Genomic DNA, 21,194 nt, shown 5'->3' with positions numbered 1-21,194 from the left:
AATTTGTTTTATCATTTAGTCTCCTAAAAGTTAACTTAATTCAAAATATTGAGTAAAAATCAAGAGTGTGACTTTTATAGTAATTGTTTTATTAATTTTTTTGGTGTAAAGTTCCAAACTAAAAAAATCGTTCTTAACTCAATTCAATATCTTCACGACAAAATGTTGTCTATAGAACTACAAATCATCAATATTAAATAAATATTGTTTCAGTTGGTAAATTGAATGTAATTGGTATCTTATATACCAAATTAAGACTAAAAACCATCATTCATTTTAAAAAGTATTACTGTGATGTAAGTAGACAATAGTTACTGTCAGTTATGCTAAATTTCAATTTTTATCTTAATCTGGGCTGAAAATAAAAAAATACAAAGAAAGTAAAGTCGTAGTAAGAGCAAATGAGTGATACAAAAAAATACATAGTACCCAGAACTGAAGTAAAATAAAGAGGATAAAGATAAAAACAAAAATAATTAAATAATATAAAGAACAATAGTATATATTACTGAAAAATTCTATTAATTTACATATTACATATAAATAATATTTAGGCAATAGTGAAAATTTTCTTGAAGAATGATAGGTACTGAAAGTGAGAGTAATTTGGGTAAAGATTCAATTAATAGAATATATAATGCTATGGAAATTCAAATGAAGATAGGTGATATACAGTAAGCGTGACAAGTAAATGGGTATAACAAAGTACTTACAAATATAGTAGGGGTATTCATGATGTTGTGTTAAATGTAAAATGTAAAATGTTTTACTATGTTAAATTTTATAAGCGTAGGATATGAGCAACCCTATTTAAAATCATGTTAAACATATAAGAGCTCTTCGCGGATTTTTTGAGCAGCTTGTTTTATAATCTTTCCTTCCAAAACTTCATATTATTGTTGCCTTCTTATTTTTATTAAAGTAATTTATTACAACATGCTTAAATTGCGTGAAAAGTAGAACTTTTGTGAAAGTTTGGTTACTGAGTGTCTTGTTGATCTTCTAACTTATATGGAAGAGAGTTTAGATGAGCTGTTTGACAACTGCCATTATATTATTATTATTATCATCATCCATTGCTTTATTAGTTTTAAAAACATCCTAAATAATACTTACACAAAAAACGAGCAAGTCACCAAGTAACAACTACAAACAAAACTGTGACAAAGCTGGTCTATTGCGTGACATCATTCTCCATTTAACAGGCTCTCTGCCATGTTATATGTTATATCTTTTTAACGTGGTAAAAGAAGGAAATATTTCTCCATTTAACATAAGTTTTTCCATTTAACACGCTAAACTAAAGATGTAGAAGAAACTAACATGTTAAACTAAAGATCATGAATACCCCTAATGTAGAAATAAGTTAGTGGGATGAGTAAAAGCTAAAGGTAGGAATGAATAAGTGTGGTTATATAAGTTATGAAATCGCAAATGAAACTATATATATATATATATATATATATATGTCGGGGGTGCGGTCAAAAGAAAACAAAAATTACTTAACAATTATATATTTGACGACGTTTCGCCCCAATTTGTATAGCTTCACCAGGGCTGTTCTAGTTGAGAAACATTCTATTACAGTATGTTAAGTCTATTAAATATGATAGTGTAAAACTAAACATATACAATAGTTAGATAATGATATCGGAAAATTATCTGTATTGATATTGATAATAGTATTTTATCTACATTGATAATTTTAACAGTTGTAGCGTCTCACATTAAATTTGAACTGAGTGAGTGCCTGTTCTTCTATTAGCTGCAAGATTCCTGGAATACTTGTTTTTGTTTTCCCAATTGCTGCATCATCAATAGACAATCACTGTAGACTTTTAATACGATAGAATCGTGGTGAGTCAGTTCTATAATTAATTACCAAATTTTATAATTAGATTCAACACCTTCTCCATATTCACGAGGTAGTGAGGTCACGTCCTAAGAGCTACATTGTTACATTTCAGCAAAAATAAGGTCGTTTATTAATTTTATACAATACAACTTCGTCAATTGTATTAATCAGAAAGTTATTATTTTATTTTGCTATTACTTTTTTAATAAAGTTTATTTTTATTTCATATGTATTATTTTATTCTTAGTTGGACATTAACTTATTAAACAATTTATATTATTTCCCATACAGTCATAACAAAATAAGTTAATTGAAACTATGCTAAGTGAAAGTTCACAATCATAAAGGTAAAGACGAATTGATGTTTAAAAAATATTAAAATAAGTAGGTACTAAATTATAGGTATAAAGTTATTGAATAAGAAAATATTAATAATAAAGTAAAGATATATAGTATTTAAAACAGCAATATAATGAAAATAAGGTTTAAAGTGACATATGAGAAACAAAAAGTGAATAAAGATCGCATAATACTTTGATATAATGACAAGTTATCAGTATGAATAATAAAACAAAATTGGAATAAATAATAAGATATAACTGGAAGAATAATAGAATAAAAATATAGATGATAACTAAAAAGTTGAAAAATGGTAATAAAACATATTTGATGGTGATAAAAGAATAGCGGAATAATAAGGAAAAGCCTGAAAGATAAATATTGTAAAAAATATATATATAAAAAAAGAGGTGTAGAATATAATAGATCTAAGATATCCAAGACATAGAAAAATAAAAGGTATCGAAGAAAAGAGCAGTGATAATAAGATATAATAATAACATGATACAATAGATAGGGATAGGACCAACTCTTCGTGGGATAGGACCAACTCTTTCTAATTCCGATTACAATTAATATCTCTCCAAATCCACCCCAACTATACTCCGACTTCATTTGACGCTTAGTGCCTATTCACTAATACGCCTATTGATAAATCACTCCCATTGTAGAAAATAACTACTACTACTACAATACTATGCCACATGCCATTCTAACCTCCTTATATCTTGAATCGCTTGAATTTAGTTACTATTCCGGATAACTCTACTTTCTAGGGAAAGTTTTTTCATATAGTATAACTTCTATTAATATATGTATATAATAATTTTTATTTGTTGTTTTAAATAACGAACCTTTGTAAGAGACAAACGCCTAGCCAATTTGGGGAAATCGCCAAAGGGATTGTCGAAAAGCCTAAGATGGAAAGGAATCATTACCCGAGTAATTTAATTACATGTTTTAGTTGCACTATTATTACACTAAGATAACCGTCAAATCGTCTAAAACACGAATGCAATAACTGTAATTGTGTAAAGTATTTGCAATTACTTTATATAATTACCTTAATTGTAATTACAATTACAATTTCTTCTCGTTGCTAAGTAATTTCAATTATAATTTCTTCTTGACACCTAGCTATTAAAATTATATGCTGTTTAACTCATGTGAATTCAGTTTGTTTGAACATATTTCTTATAAGCAGAAATTCTAAGAAACTAAATCGATACATAAACGCGCGATCATAAAATCAATTTTATATTTATTTTCAGCATCTTCGAAAACATATAATTAAACCGTAAACACCTTGTACGCTGGATATCCTTTTCATATTTTGGAGCCCTTGAAAAATATTTTTTTTCTGGTCAAGTGTTTAGTATGTGTAATAATAATTAAAATTACTTGGAATTATATGGACAAAATTATAACTACTTAAGAATGCAATTAGATATTGCAATTACTTTGGCTCAGCTGGTAATTGAGGTCACACAATTACAGAAAACCAAGTTATTCAATTCACAATATAATGCACAATGTAATGTATATAATGTATTATATAATACTGACCAGTATATACCTTTACAAATGCATAAGCGAAAGTCAGATATAATTGATTTAAGATTAAGATCGCACAACTTCATAATATTTTATCAACATCGAATTAACAGTTTGTAAAAAGTATAATAATATTCGAAGATTTGTGGCACAGATGGATTTATGTCTTACATTTTCCTGATTTATTAAGATTATTTAAGTGTGGCAGTTCTTCTGAAAGATGACTGAAAAGTAATTATCAAATATATTATTTACTTTTAATTTTATAATTATTCTACTACTAATTTTCGTATATTTTTATAAATTGTATAATTTGACTCAAAATAAAATTTCAGCTTTTACAGCTTATAATTTAATTATGAAGTATAAAATTTCTAGAAAGTTATTTTATTGCAACTTCCATATAAATAATATAATATTTGTCTTTAAAAAAAATAAAGAAAAGGTTTTTATCATTACACACGTGACCATATTGAGGCATTTTTTTTAATTCTCCTCAAAAATGCAACTTGAAGATAAGAAATAAGCAACATGGAAGCGCATCCTAAAGGTCCAATCTCAGAAGCTGTAGTGGCACTCGTGTTCCTACCTCAAGAGCACTCCCAACCTCCTCCACCCTACCTCCTTGGTAACAGGACGGTCGTTATATGAAAGACATCTCATCGGACCCCCGTGGTGGCTGATCGCCAAGTCTATCAGGTTTTCGAGTAACGATTGCTTGTGGAATCACCAAGGCTCCAAGGAATAGAAATACAATTTCCATCTCATTTACCAGTGTCCTCGCTTCTTGGAGCTACATTCTCAACTCCAAATGAAGTTGGCCCGAAGCTCAAAGAGTCTTTGTTCACAATCTTGATGCCCTGTGATTATATGCAGATCCTATCGGGTTGATTGGACATTTGAATTGTATATTTGTACATTGAATAATCGAAAATATTTTTTTATTATTCGAATCTCAATTTTTACATTCATTCACTTACTATATATAACTTAAGTATCGGCGAAAGCAAAATGTTGAAAAAGAGAAGAAGGAATAAGATCTGACATGCTTGAACTGCTGTAAAATATTAACTTTATTGTGTTCGGTACATCTCTATGTATATGGTCGATTAGCTGATCTCTTCAGTCAGCTGACATCGAAGTAGCAGCTGACTCAGTCCGTAACTCCCCCCACCAGTTTATGAACAATCCTCGTAAACTAATAAATACTATACAATATAATAACATAAAAAACAAAAACAATAAAGAAAACTATTAGTCAGAATCACGCTCAACTGCTATATTTTTACCTAATTAAAGGTAGCCATTTTAAGAGGCTGGGTGGACCTCAGGAGGGCTCCAGACCCCATATGAGTTGACTCACGGCTACAGTTTAACAGAAAATTTTCTGCCCAGCCGGATTAGAGCTCGGGTCCTAGGAGTTAGGATGCGTTCCCCATTTAATAACTATCGTGACAGTAAACGTTAAGTGCCGAACCTGGGCATGCACCAGCCAGTTTCAACTCCTTTTATAACAGACCTTTTAATTATACGTTTTTCGTCATTCTCCATTACCATCTACGACTTTCTATGTTAAATATTAATTTTTCTAAACTCTTTGGCTTTATCAACAATATTTAATAAGTCTATATTACTACTCTTATATCCGGAAATGTGTTTTCAATGTAAATATATATATAGTCGTTCTTCAAACCTACTAAAAATTTGAAATGATTAATTATTTCAAACAAAAAAAATTATTGGCATTTTAGATAAAACGCTTTAAAGAATTCGTCAAGCACTGCCTAACTATTTCAATGAGGTTAAAACATAGCTGATATGAAAGGAAATTTGATTGTACCTTGATATACCAAATTTAATCAAAACCGTTAGAACCGTTAGCGCAATTGCTCAGCCTCCATTACCAGTGATGCAGCGAGAGGGATGCGCTGGGATCTTTTGAGCTCTCCTCTACCCCTCACACGTGGGGAATAGAGTGACTCAGGGATCCTCAGGTCGATTGTGTAAATATTGTATATAAGAGTGTAAAAGTGACTAGAGATCATATTATTTTATTATTATGTTATTTAATTTTATTTTTTCATACACATAGTTTGATTATGTTTATTTTGTTTATCTTTCTGTTTGTATATATTTTAAGAGAGATATTTTTTTCATTCATTTATTCGTTTGTATTCTTATTTTATTTTATTTTAGTATGAATGTGATCATTCATCACTATTACCTATTTCTCACAACTGTGTGGCAGATTGGCAGATATCTATCAATAAATAAAAAGTATTTAAAAAAAAAGAACCTTTTTGGTCAGTCATTTTATCGAAACATTTGCTGTCACACCCCAGGTATATACCTCCCATAAATATGTAATTTCAATTTCTTACGACTTTTCGTTTTTGAGCTAGATCGACCACATACACGCAGACTAGTTTGCGAGACTTGGTTATTTGGACTCACGATCACAATACTTTGCTATATATTTCGTATGTGATAGTCAAAATGGACAAATATAAATATATAAACATTATTTTCTTAGATTAAAAAAAATATATCAGAAATGAGAATTGTATAATATACTGTTGGAAACTCAAAGCTTTTATGGAAATTAATATCTCATGCAAGAAGTTGTAAAGACAACAAATGGATAGATAAACTATTCATGAATAAATATTTATTATTCCATGGATGTTTAAAAATTAGTCCGTTTTTATTTTCAGGTATATTTGGTATAAATTCTAGAGTATAGAGGTGTATAGTGGTTTAAGTTGCCTGTTTTCAGCAGAAATTAATTTCTAGTCAAAGTAGTATGTTAAGTTATGTGATGGGCACTCCTCACCAAAATTTTTAATCTAATCTCTATTTGTTTTTTTTAATATTACATGACGTAAGCAAAAAGAATAAGATTTATAGTAGTCGTTAAATACTTTTTCGGTTGGTAAAATAAAGGGACATTTATAAAACTATTTTCTTATAAGTATTCTATAATGGGTGTCAAACTCTTTCGATTAATTAAATTATTCTGAAACAGAAATATTACTATTTGTAAAATCAACGGTTTGAAAAGAAAAAAAAATAATGTTGATTGGCCCCAGTACGCTAATGGATCATACTGGCAACTTGGCCATCCCTAAAACAACAAAGGGAGTGGATCATGAAAATTCATTTTAGCCCTTTTATGCTTGAACAAACTAACCCCTGATAACTAAATCGAGAATCGGTTCATTCCGAGAATTTTGTTTTGTAGCCTTCATTTTAATTGTATTTTTGGGATGATATATTACCCTTTGTACTCACAAATTACTTTATATCATGCAGAATAAAAGCCAAATAAAACATTCAAAAACCACTACTAACGGATTTTTTTAAGTTTTCTCTTAAAAAAAATTAATTGAATTTTGAGAGTTGAGGTATTAGCTCCAATCTTTATATCTTTTTTTTTTATTTTTACATAAGATTAATTTTAGAGTAATTGGTTCAATATTTTATAGACATTAATAATTTTGATTTAGATTTGGCCTGCAGTAATTATTTTTAGTTTTAGTGACGAAAATCTTGGTATTCCAGATCTACAAGATGCGGTTATATTAATTGTTAAATTAACGCAGTTCTCCAACAGATGCCCTTGAAACTATTTTTGTGATCGCTTTTGCTTTTGTGATGCTTTAACAAAGAAGAAATTTATGCAAGCGTCGTTATTATATTCCAATTGCATTTTGAAGATTATTAAAAGGGTAATTTTATAAGTTATTGGAAGATATATGTGAATAGTCTTAGTTTTATATTCTTCACAGGCACTATTGTTATAAGACATTTTATAATAATAAAATTAAACTAACGGGATAATTAATTATTAAATAATTAAGTATTAAATAAAAACGGGATTTACCGTTCGGTTGAATGAAAGTCGCGGTTTCTGAGACTGAAAAATCGCGTGAATAGAAATTGTTATTAGTGGCTTAGCATAAATATTGATATTTTGTCAATTTTCTTTTGTTTAAATTAGAAATCGATGAAGAACTGATTAATATGTAACAATGATTATAGTGATTATATCTGATTTTGTCTGGTCAGTAACAAAAACATTTATTTGAAGATCAGTGGCAAATAACTGGAATAAGTGATGAAATAAAATTTTCATGATAAAGATTATTTTCTTGTGGAAAAATCTGCTCTCCTACCCTCCGATGTAATAAAGAGGGAACGAATAAAAAATATATGAGCAGAATGGCGCCCCACGGACTAGTCGATATAATCGGCGAAAAAATGTTTTTTCAGTTTTAATGTTTGAAATTTAGTTTTCTATTGGTCTATTGTGTAGAAAACATCATTTTTAAAGCCTAAAGGCGATATACACATGAGTAACAAGCAAAAATGTGCAATGATCAGTAACTTTATTTTTTTTTTTAATTAGAACTCTTATTATTGAATCCATAATTCTGACAGATGAACTTTTTTTTGCTCACTACCTTGACATTTCTTGCATACGAGGTGCAGCAGTAGGGTAGTGCTGGGCTTGCGCATTCCACTCCTGCCAATAATCAACAATTTCAACACGGTTCAGGGTGGGAGGAGGAGGTTCTATTAAATTTTATGGGAACATTCACGATTGCAAAGCATAGCTGTGCAGCCCAGCGATCGGACGAGCACCTTACTGAAGGGGCTGCACCTTGTCCGACTGCATCCGTCCGGGTGCCGCCTCAGCCTGTGGCCCTCATCTCCAGGTAGCTCACCGATTACGGATGGTCAAGGCCTTCTCAACGTTGGGCCCACCACCTCCTTCCACCCGCAGATGAACTCCCTGAAGAATGGATAGTTTTCTTCATCTATCAACACATGGTGAGAGCGAAGATTCAGGCCTTTCTAGACAACCTGGCTCGGTGTCCTTCCATAGCGGTGCAATTCACTACATATTCTGGTGTTCTTTCCGAAGCTCTGCAGTTTTGCTCATAGATAAACTATAATTCCTATTCTTATAAATGCACTATTATTATTTTTGGTAGTTAACTGGATGATATTTGAGCTTCAAACGAACCTTTCGGCACTCCAATGTATATATACCTACTTGAATAAACATTTTGAACCTACAATAACTTTATACTGTTTCTTAAATTTATTACGTATTCCTGTATTGAAAAAGATTATTAAAAAACGTAAAAAAATCAAACTTAAGTAAAAAACTAAAATTAATTTATTGTTGTCATACAAGACTAAAAAGACAAGAAACTGCTCGTCGATTCCGACTATTATAACATTTACTAGACAAACGGTCTAAATTGCCAATCCATTACAAAAGACTGATCTACATGACTATTATAAGGCCTATTTGGACATAGGGAGTTGAGCTTTGGAGCTCCACTAAACCACCAAATTCCTCCCGAATCCAATCCTAAATGCTCCTTCCTTTGTCACAAATCAAGTCATCCATCAGGACCTCAATGTCCCATATTTTGCCGATATGGCCAGAACCAGATACCATTCCTTCCATGATAAACTTCTCAACCACCCAAATCAACTGGTTTCTAACCTGGCTTCTCCTTCATTACCTAATAATCCGCCTAGGCGTCTGAAAAGAAGATGCCCTCGAGATCTTCTTCCCTAAAAATGTTATTGAACTATTAGTGGGTAGATTTTCCACATGTTTGTATCATGTCACTATGTCACCAACAGCAAATTTACTTGTTGTATATATGTGTATACAGTTGTAAATGACAATAAATAAATTATTTAAAAAAAAATTATTTGTATAGAGTCAATAATTCCTGAGTAATAATTTTCCTTAACCCATATTTCGCTTTATTAGATTTCTTTTCGATATCTATTTCGAGCTATAGTGATTCTATGAGCTCCCTCAAAAGCATTATTATATTTCCTAGGACGTCAATATTGCTGTTCTATATCTTGGCCCCTCTACTTCATTTTATTCGGATCACTGAATTGTCGGTCCCTTATTGACACCTTGAGAGCTTCCCTTTATTGGTTTAAGCCTGATTCTCGTAATAAAGTAATGTTCCTTCCGACCAACTTAAGCAGTTACTATATTTGTAGATAAGGTTTATAGAATTATTTATTGCTAAAAATCTACATTAAAATTTTTTTTATCATATTGTTTCTTGTATCTGATTAGTAGAAGTTTAAAGTTTGTTATCCATCACTTAATGAATTCTGTTTATTGGATGAGTTTTTTCTGGAACAAAATGAATTTCGCTTCCACACTATCGAAAGTAGAGAAGTTTTATATTAGTGCATGAAATAAAAAAAACATCCTCAGAACAGAAAATTTCCATTTACGTTGTAGATATCAGGAAACAAATGTGGTTCCGGTTTCGTTCCTTTTGGTAGTGTTGAGGTATAATTGAGCGAACCGTTATTACGATTTTAATGAAATTTTCAGTAACTGTGCAAGATGGTACCTACTACCACCTAACCTACTGTGTTAACTATATTTTCGCCCTATAAATATGAGTAACTCAGATATGGATATGAGACAGGAGATATGATCCACGATTTATAAACCAAAAGAGGTGTGTTATTATGTAGATAATTCTAATTATTAGTAAAATTATTTTAAATGATTTAATAATTGCTGAATTATTGTACTATCCATTATGTTTACCAGTAAATTATTTACATTTAATTACAACTCTTACAACGGTATGCTTTTACACAAAACCGTAGCAGAGCCTTCCTGTACAGGTACGTTTTCTGTCTCGTTCATTTTCTTCCTTTAATCCTGATTTTATTTTTATCTCCCTATTTCCATCTCTTAGTTTGTTTTATATTCCCTTTTTTATCTGTTATTATTTCTGTTTTCCTTTATTGTTTATAACCTTTTATTTTTATTATTTAATTTTTACGTTTCATTGTATACCCTTTTAATTTTTCTTATGTTAAATGGTTGTATCTTTTTTAGCCCTGACAAAGCCCTGCAACGTGGGTTGAAACGTTGTCTCTATTAAAATAGTTATTACTATATGAGTTTTATTTGACCGCACCTGGACCATATTCCATTTATCATTCATACACGGTCAATCAGCGATCTTTCAGTTTAAAATAATAATTATAAATCAACTTGGGAAAAGAAGTCGCTTACAAATTAACGCCTGGAACGAAAATGTCTATGTACTGATAGTATAATACAAGTAATACAAGGCTATACAATAGTATAGCCGATACCGAAATTCCTCATCTTTTTGAATGTTTTTTTTTAAAAATTAAATATTTAAAAAAATGTTTAATCGATTTAACTTTTTTATTTTTCGATCGCGTAGACGCCGATTGATTTATCGTTTATGATTTATTGTTGCCATTTTGTTCTCTTATTACTACAATAAGTTGTTCTTTTTGGCTTTTCTCTGTTTGAGGAAAGTGCCCCCTCCCCTCACCAAATTTGAATAAGTATTCAAGATAATGGCAGAAATATGAGGCAGTATGCTTGGGTAGCCATCTTGGTCTCCACAACAGAACGAGAAGAGTGAACAGCGTGAGGCACATCGTTTTTTGGCTGAGATCAGCAATGCACCACTAAATAAATACACCAGTAAATAAAGTACACCCACTCAGGCAGAGGGACAGAAGGCAAGATGAAAGAGGGAATATAATATCATTAAAGAACAAGCAAAGATCTACAACATTTATTATTTCGTATAGCCCTATCATAATCCACAATCAAAATTAAATACTAACCCTATTGTACACCCTTTTGGCCAATCCCCCACGTAAACATGTGTATAAATTAAATTAATAATAGAGGCATATTTCCCTACATCACCACTCCTTATTTATTTCAAAATCCATTAAATACAGTCCACTCTATTTATTACAATCATCAGCAATATCAGGATATTACAATTAGTTTGGGTAATATCCCCCGACTTTTACTCCAGGGAATACCCAAATTATGCAATCCCTTATAATTAAAAACCAGTATATTCTGTTGTGTCTGAAATTCTGTTAAAGTCCCCCCTCGTGGAAAAATACCCCACATGGCCCAATATCGATCCTCCACCGCAGGCCATGCCTCGTGTCATCAAACATTTAATTCCCCTAACACGTTACTCAGTTTGTCACAATGATTATTTAATCCTCCTCTAGCCCGTATAGTTCACTATTATTAAAGTACTATTTAATGTACTGATTTATTTTTGTAATTGACTTTTAGGTGTTCCTGAAAAAAATGTATACTGATGTATCATTAATATTTATTAATCTAAACACTTGGTGCAGTTAGAGTTTGTGACATGGTCCTCACAGCATGGCTAGGATGAATAAATAAGTGCACACCCGGGCTATAAAATTTATATAGATATTATTTTTAATGAAATTTAATGCCAGGGGAAGGGGAGTAATTTGATCATTATTTTTATTCTTAAATATTTCTCAGCTTAGATTCATTTAGGAAAGACCAGAGCCCTATTTCATAATGAAAGTTAATAGAATTGGTTCATAAATACAATAATAGAAACAAAGTGGTATTAACACTAATACTTATTTTTTCATAATAGGGATGAATATTAGTGATATTACAGAGTTATGAAGAACTAAATTACAAGCTACTATTATACAAGTCAGTGTAATTGCATTAAATTAAATCTAACATAAATATTAGTATTAGTTTGTAGTTTATTATGAAACAGGACCCTGGGGATAATTGGTATAGATTTGTATTTTTTTTTTTACTGATAATAAAATTTAATTTCGCTTCTTACATCCTTGAATAGCCATTTTTATAGGATATAATATTCTGAAAAGGTTATCCCAACCCCTTGGTATAGTCCCAACCAACCCCTTGGTATTCTTCAGAATAAACCCGACACCATTTTTAAAACGATAAGGCCTCTCTACATTTTCATGAAATAAAAAAAGGAAGGTTATCGCAAACAGATGTAATCACAATTAGTTGCACGGCCAAAAATAGCCGTTGAAAGCATTGCAGAGGGTTGGAAACCTCTTCAACAAAATAACTTTCCGTAAGTATTACCAGGTATAAAAACGGAAAAATGGACATTCTCACTCAGTAAATTCAATCATCAATCAAGAGCAGTGGTTGTTAATATAATGATACAATGATAATACAATGATATTGTAACAACCTCCATACGGCAGCGCTGTAACTTCTATATGAAAGAATCTAAATGCTGGATGCCAACACATGCCTTTCGGCAAATAGGCCCGTTTCCCCAATTATTAAATTTGTTAATATTCCTTGTTCAAATTAATTTCATGATTACCGTTGCGAAACTTAAAAATCCAATAAGTGTATATATATATTTCTTGCTGATCCAGGTCTATTGCTGCCAGGGCAGCTTTTCTTAGTCTCTCAGCTTATATATAGCAATCTATCAGTAATTTTGTAGGTTCTTAATTCTCCCGGGAATCGCTTTTAGTATAATTCGTTAATGTGGTAAAGTAAGTAGTAAAAAATAAAACAAAAACAAATAATATTATTTTAGCTCGGCTTTCTTCCGTATAAATATTACCAGGCTATGTAAGAATGCGTAGAGGAAGCCTTGATTACCATTATTATAACAAGAATGGATTAAACCTCTAAACCAAATTTGGCATAAGATTGGAGTATTGGTAGGTCAAAACCAAAAGAGATTAGAGTTATAGTTTCCAAGCTGTGTTATAACAGTTTAAAACGGTTATAAGTAATCCACAACTCTTGTCCGTGTATCTCGGAAACTAAATCCATCTTCACGCTAAATTTTAAATCATACTTGGTTTTTGGGATTGGTTTTCCTGCAGTAGCTGTTATATATATTACATTCCGTGTCGATTTCGTTTAGTCATTGAATAGACACCGGTAACAGAGATATTTTCAATAGATCGAGCATATGAATCTCCTTCCTCCCTCCCCCCAACAGTAATATTTTAAAAATCGATTGTTAAATTTAGTCCTTAATATATGTGTACAAAATGAAAAATATTTTAATTCGATAATTCGTTATTAACGGGCGAACTGATATGAATTTTTAATGTACTATCTAACTAATAACTATTATATGAACTTTCATGAATCCTTTTTGATAAAAATGTAAAGGAAAGTCGATTAGATCCTTTGATTTAGGTTTCCCTTGAGGTTAATCCGGTATAACATTGTTTAATCTCCAATTCACAGTCCCTTGAGGTCAAAAAGCTGATAACGGTATCTCACATATCCTCATATTAATTTTTTTATTTGTTTGTTGTTTTTTTTTCTTTTCGTTTTAATAAATATTTCAGGGAGTAATTATTAGAGATACATTCTTAACCGACCATTTAAGTATAATTCTTTTTAATTTGATGTCCTCTTTAATGACAATGTATTTATATGATTCAAAAGAAATATTATATGCCTAGTTTATGATGGAAGGGAGCGCAGTAGCAGCGTGGTAAGGCGCATTGCAACTAACTCCAAGGACTCGAGTTCGAATCCGGCTGGGCAGAAAATTGTTTTTTGTAACACTGTAGCCGTGAGTCAGCTCCTGGGGTCCACTCAGTCTCTAAAATTTGTTACTCTCAATTGGGTAAAAATCTGGCAGTCGACCATGATTCTGACCAAATCACCTCCTTGCACAACCGTTGGTCTAGTAACAGTACTTCCTTACAAAGTACTGACCCTGACCCTCTATGGTTTGTAGTGTTACAGATTTAAATTTTTAATTTTCTAATTTATGATGAAGATCACTGCTGAAATAATTTATATTTTATTCACATATGAATGGAAGCATTATATCTTCTTGTCTCAGAGAAAATATCTTGGGAAAATATTATGAAAGACATTTAGTTGAATTAGTTATGAATTGAAAAAAGCTTAGGGACCAGAGCTCAAACATCAAGGACGTATCTTCCTCTAATTTTTGTTGGAAAAAGTAATTTCACTGTACCATTAATGTTCCGAAACCGCGAAAAATGGAAGAAAAACTGGAGACGTTCAAGAGGTAGTTCTTTAACTCAAACAAATTTTAAACTCCGTTATTCACTTAAGAGTGGCTTAAAACCTTAAAAATCACGGGTAGGTAAAAATAATCCAGACCACCAGGAAGCACTTATTAACACCAATTCAATTCACACAATTATTTCTCAACTCTCTTATTCGATTAGTTGTAGCCGAGCGAGTTGAAGCGCCAACTTTGACTGGCTTGTGCTTGCAGTGACACTCGATTCAAATCCGGGTAGGATGATCGTCTTTTATTTCGGTTGCGGTCCCACGAAATGTATACTTGACCTAAAAAATAAAAGATGTTGTGGAGGAGCGTGTAACTTAATAAACCGCGAAAAATATATGTCGAATGCTATATTTTAACCGAAATTCACTGCTATTTTTAAGGTAAATTATATTCGTCATATATTTCCGAAACCCCAAAAAGCAGTTTTAGAGTTACTAAAAGGATACAAAATATAAACCCATCCTCCACTGATGCAGTGTAATAGACTATTTATTATTTTGCAGAGAAGTACCATAATAGTTATTATTTTAAAAACAGTTGTTATATAATATTTATCTTTAATCTTCATCGCCTCAGATGCAGGAAAAGTAATTCTATAAGACATTCATATTGATAAGAGCCACTAAAATACCAATATTTACTATCATATCAACCGTTGAGAATAGGATCGTAATGAGAAAACAGCACTTTAAACTTACATTTATAGTGCTACCAATGGGTAGTTTCTTTACACGCCTGTAACACTCCATTTCAACTAACTTCATTACAAATTTACTGAATGTATTATATAGTATACAGTTGTAAATTTCAATAAAGATATAAAAAATAAAATAAAAATAAAGTTGTATCAATCTAAAACCTTATATATAAAATTACAATATTGCTTCGCTTATTTTTTTTTTGTTTGATTTGTATTCTGTTATAGAACTGAATACTGAATACAAAAAAAAAAAAATCGTTTTAAAAGGCAACCAAACGACACTGGAATGTCTCCTCTTTTACGAGTAGAAGTGGCGGAGTTTATTTCAATACCTTGCTTGATACGAGTACAGTGACTACAGTATGAACAATGCGGAGTGGCAGCCATTTTGTTTCATAGAATTCTAGAATTTTGACATGTGCTGTTCCATTCTTAGATAAACGTTGATTTTGTTCTCGTCTTTACAACAAGAGTCTGGTAGAAAAAGAAAGTCAGTAATTTTTCCCCAATTTTTTATTACTTTTTGAAATTTCGCTTTAAAAAAAACTGTATTTGGGGACTATTAAACGTAAATAGCTCTTATTTAAGAAAATTTAATCTGTTTTAAGTTCTATTAGGTTTGCCAGGATATATTTTATTAGGTTTGCTATCGCTGGTAGTAGTTCTAAAGAAATGAAGCTCGAAATGAGAAATTGATTGTTTTTAATGTTTTAAAACAGGCCTCATTTTTAATTCCCCTAACTATGCTTGCCAGACTCATAAATTTTTACTAGTAATTATACACAGTTACTAAAGTAATAAAAAAATTGGGTGAAATAACTAACTTTTTTTTCTACCAGACTCTTGTTGTAAAAACGAGAACAAAATCAACGTTTATCTAAGAATGGAACAGCACATGTCAAAATTCTAGAATTCTATGAAACAAAATGGCTGCCACATCGCATTGTTCATACTGTAGTCACTGTACTCGTATCAAGCAGCTGTACTCTCTCCCATGATCTATTTCGTACTCAATAAGCAAGGTATTGAAATAAACTCCGCCACTTCTACTCGTAAATGAGGAGACATTTTAGTGTCGTTTGGTTTCCTTTTAACACGAATTTTTTTTTTCTTTTTAGGTTTACCTCTATGATTTTCAATAGACAATATATAATTAACTATCATCTTCTAATTATAATTGGTAATAATTAATTATCAATAATTGATAGAAATTACTAAAGGTTACTGAAGTAAGGTGGTAAGGGTTTGGCCATATATTCTTGAAAGAAAATGAAACTTTTTTTTTTTCTAAACTCGTGAGAAAATTGAAGTAATATTTCTGCAATAGTAATATTGTTTTAAAAGGAAATTTACATACACAAACATTGAGACTCATGGATATCCTTGTTTGCTCTCTTCTGTTCTTGATATTGTAAAATATGATCAAATGTTGTTATACTCGAAAGGATGATTTTCTTGACCAAAAATTAAAAGGAGGGTTTCTTCATGACAAAATGGAGTCGATGGCGACATTTAAAAGGAAAAAAGAGCTTTAAGCGAGCTACTCTCGTGGAGGTAGATGTAGAGGAGAGCTACTTCTCATTCCCTAGATTGGGGAAGTATTGTTCCGTCTCCACTTGGCAGAAACTGCAAAGAGTCGATGAACAATATTCCTTGGTCTCTCTGGTAAAGAAGTCACAAAGTCCCTCGGTAAAGTTACGGTAGCAGTTTTATTCCTGGTATTTTTTCCATCAATGAACATTTAAAACTTTGAAATTAGTCGTGTTAACTTCTGACAATGTGTTTTATGTTTACTTTACTTTATTGACACAACTTCATAAAAAAATATCTTTTTTTATGTTTATTTCTTGACATAAATCTTGCATAATCTATAAGGGCACGAAGTAAACATATTAACCCATAGAGAGTTATATACGCTATTATTTTTGGAATACGTCCTATGCAAAATAAAACAATTTTTTTTTCTAGTTATGCTACTATACTATACCCTAGAATTGATAATGAAAATAATGAAAAGTCCATAATACTTAAATATAATAAATTTTGTTTTAATTTGAGTAATTTCAACTATCAAATTAAAAATTATGTAGAGGGATTAGCTAAAAAAATTATTACTTATCTACATACGGACAAACTTCATTGAATTAACCTAAACAATTGGTTATGCCGTTGTGCGGCAATAAAGACCTTAACGCTTAAATGTTTAGTGCTGTTTACGATCAATGATGGTTGAAATGCATTTTTATGCATTTGATGCACTTTATCTTATATATCAGATATCATTAAATTCCAAATCCTAGCTAGTTAAATAGTACCTAGTCACAAGAAGTATTTTTTTTCAATAGACAATTAATGGTCCATTTTAATATTCTTAAAATATTTATTTGTAAAGAATTAATTTTTCAAATTCAGTTCAGTTAAAAAGAAGAAGTTGTGTGGCTTTAAAAATTTTGCCTGATTAATTATATGTGATTAATTCATTAGAAAGGGAAAACTTAAAGCCAAGTCTTTTTAGGTAGCGTTTTTTTTTCATGCTCCTTTATAATTTTTGAAGTTGAAATCATTTTATTGTTGTATTTGTTTTATTAATTCTATTCTGTACAATTATCTACTTTATGTCATTATGTTTATATTTTATTCTATCTTTAGACTTTATCTAGGACATCTTTATTTCATTTATCCGTGTTTTTATTTTCAATATCATGAAAATCTTTGTATTATTCGAGAGTATGGTTGGGAAGTGGGGTCAAAATAAAACACAAATAACTTGAATTAACTTATTTAATTGTGCCAACGTTTGAGCCAGGATTTCTAGCCTTCATCAGGGCAAAGAACAGAACAAGATAACAACCAATGAATACAGAAAATAAAAAATAAAATATAAACATAATGACATAAAGTAGATAATTGTACAGAATAGAATTAATAAAACAAAGTGATGAGAGAAATGGAATATTTTCCGCTCTATATATACATAGGTAATTGAATAAGTAGGTAAAATAACATAATTAAGGAATTAAAATTAAAATTAAGTTGAATAATGCAAAGAAATATGAATATATTAGTTTATTAATAATTTAAAAATTAAAATACGGAAAGTAAAATAAAATTGATAGAAAGAAAATATATGTAATAAATGAAATATGTAACCATAATATTAGATAAAGAGGCAAAATAAAAGTATTGTTTTACAAAAGAAATGAATAGAAAAAAAAAACAATTTGAAAACAGCAACAATAATATATGGTGAAGATAACTAATAACGTGGGTAAGGAAAATTGTCATTCCCAACTTCATGCTATAAATGAGGTTCTTCCAAGCATACCTCTAAAGATACAATCCCGTGAATATTTCACTTTTCAGTGAATTTCTCCCAAAAAACATGAGACAAATATGTTGGTCCAAGTCGCTTTCTTATGCTACCTCTTCTTCCTATATGTTTCTAAAATTGAAGCCACTAAAATTTTAGACTATATTATTTGTGTGTTTAAGATAATGGTTTATTACCTTTACTTCTTATATCTATTATAAATAAAAAAAATGGTAATGCACTTCCACCCGTTAATACACTTCATGTAAAGACAATAAAATGAACATAAAGTAATATATACTATTTGGCTCTGACCAACTATAATTAAAGATAAGAAAAAAACTATACTCTTTATATAAAATAAAATCATCTAATACTATTAAAATATTAATTAATATATAAATAATAACCATTTATTTTTCATTTTCTATATCTGCTGTCTTTAGAGAGTATCTAAATTACTTGGCATCCTACACTGTAACCGTAAATTTATTATAGATTTTAATTTGAGTTGGAGGTAGTGATTGTTGGGATGTTTGGAAGGTAGTTGTGCTGCTACAGCTTTTATATTATTCATTTTTTGTCAAAGGTTTTTTTTTCATTTATTTCTAATACTTATATTATTTTTATCATCTCTAATGATTTTTCTCTTTTTCTTTTTCAGGTACGTAGAAAGTCTTTTTTATCCTACATAGAAGTAAGTTTTAAAATAATTTATTTTTATTGGATTTATTTTTCTAAATGTAGATATCTAATTTTGTTATATATCTATTCTTAATAAGCTGTTACGGACTATATTTTTTTCATTTTAATTAATTTCTTTTCTAACAACATAGATTTTATTTTTTTTGCTCTCACAAAAACTATTCCAATAGTAAGCTTTGAAAATTTAGCAACTTTTTTTCTTAGTTACTACGAAAAAGTAATATTTTAGGGAGGCTCGTCCTGTGGGTTTTGTTCTTAGACAACAAATTATTACTGTTGAAATGCAGATAATAGTGTTTAAATATTAATTTTCAGAAAGGAATAGTTTGCTAAGTCCCTTAGGTTCAGTCGAATCTCGAAACAGAACTCTTCTTCTTGTTATTGGGACCAGCCATTCCACCGGGGTCTAGAAATGTTTGCATTACATATTTCTGAACAGATAAAATTTGGAAGAGAGACAAAATACAATTACGTTATCAGTGAAACTAAATTAAATCGTTTAAAAACAGATTTGTTAGATGCTAATAATTTGCTTTGTTTACTTATGCAATATATAAAACTGAAATTATACTTGGTTATGAAGAGTAGTCTGAGCAGAAATATGTTAACAGATATTTAATTTTGGTATTGACGTAACAATATGACTTATAGCTTGGGGTAATCTCTATCAAAGTTTCTCTTATATTTCCCATTTCTCCACATTTTCCAAAAAATGTCTCTACTATTTCAGATGCGTTATTATTTGTGTTTCCTGATGTTAGTTTGATGATAGTTATTTTATGTACTAAATTTAACATGTATATAACACTAGTATATCACTCAATTATGTTGACTCTCTGTTATATATCTTAAAGAGATGAGTTCCTTATAATAGATGAATATGTAAGAGGTTTATCACTCATTTGCTGAAACAACGCCATAATCGAAAATGATGATTTTGAAATCAATATCTTTTGGACAATTTCAAAGATCTAAACTTTCAACTAATAGAGTTTCATTTCTGAGCTGTTTTCTCGTCATTATCGCCATTTTCTTCTTCAACACTGAATTTCAAATGCATGACCTGAAACATTCTGCTATTCGAGTTATGACGTTGTTACTACCAATGAGGGATATTTCATGAATGTCCAATTATCAGTTATAATGAAGAATATGATATTCTACCGTAAATCAGTGGCAACGTTGGGAACGTATTAATCCACCTCTACTTCCAATCTACCATCTATTTTTTTTTCATTTTTACTTTAATGTTCTTCTAATCCCTTTTCTAGGACTAAGTTAAACAGCATTATTGAGAATCCATCTCCCTATCTCAAACCTGTCCGGACTTCAGATACTTCTCCTTGTCAGGACTCTTACGATCATTTGTTACCAACCAACGAGCATTGATCAATATCACCAACTACTCAGTCATGATCTTCCAAAGACAGTCATTTCAAGGAAATGGGATGCGTGCACATCCTATCGTCCTATCTACTCATATCATTTTTCGATTATCCAGGATGAAAATCTGGTCAAGCGTGCTCTTTTCTCTCCTGGACTCTGCTTGGTGGTCGCTTATTATATTCTCTTAATACTGAGATACCCTGAGATTGGTCATTATCAGGTAGGCCACCGAAAGGAGTGCTATGCCTCTGTAATTTTCACACTCAAACACGGAGCCCTTCTTTAGGATAGGACAGATTAGGCCTGTGTTCCAGGCTTCTAGTGTCCTTTCCTCCTCCCATATTTTCTGGATTAGTTCTAATAGCTTGGCTCTTAGAGGTTCTCCCCTATCTGTAATAGCTTGGCTCTTAGAGGTTCTCC

General features: G+C 30.7%; 1 protein-coding gene across 1 annotated transcript in view; it reads left to right on the top strand.

The window, feature by feature from the left end:
• Nucleotides 1-1,838: 1,838 nt before the first annotated feature.
• Nucleotides 1,839-21,194, top strand: part of LOC106686893 (monocarboxylate transporter 9) — a 62,863-nt gene continuing 43,507 nt past the window's right edge. The window contains exon 1 of the mRNA XM_014430483.3: nt 1,839-1,857. The gene's annotated coding sequence lies outside the window, so the exon portion shown is untranslated. The remainder of the gene's footprint in view (nt 1,858-21,194) is intronic.

Source organism: Halyomorpha halys, unplaced genomic scaffold, assembly GCF_000696795.3.
Source record: "Halyomorpha halys isolate HHAL.00 unplaced genomic scaffold, Hhal_1.1 Scaffold894.1, whole genome shotgun sequence".
Taxonomy (NCBI): domain Eukaryota; kingdom Metazoa; phylum Arthropoda; class Insecta; order Hemiptera; family Pentatomidae; genus Halyomorpha; species Halyomorpha halys.
Note: the sequence above shows the minus strand (reverse complement) of the source record. Positions and strands in the feature narration are given on the sequence as shown.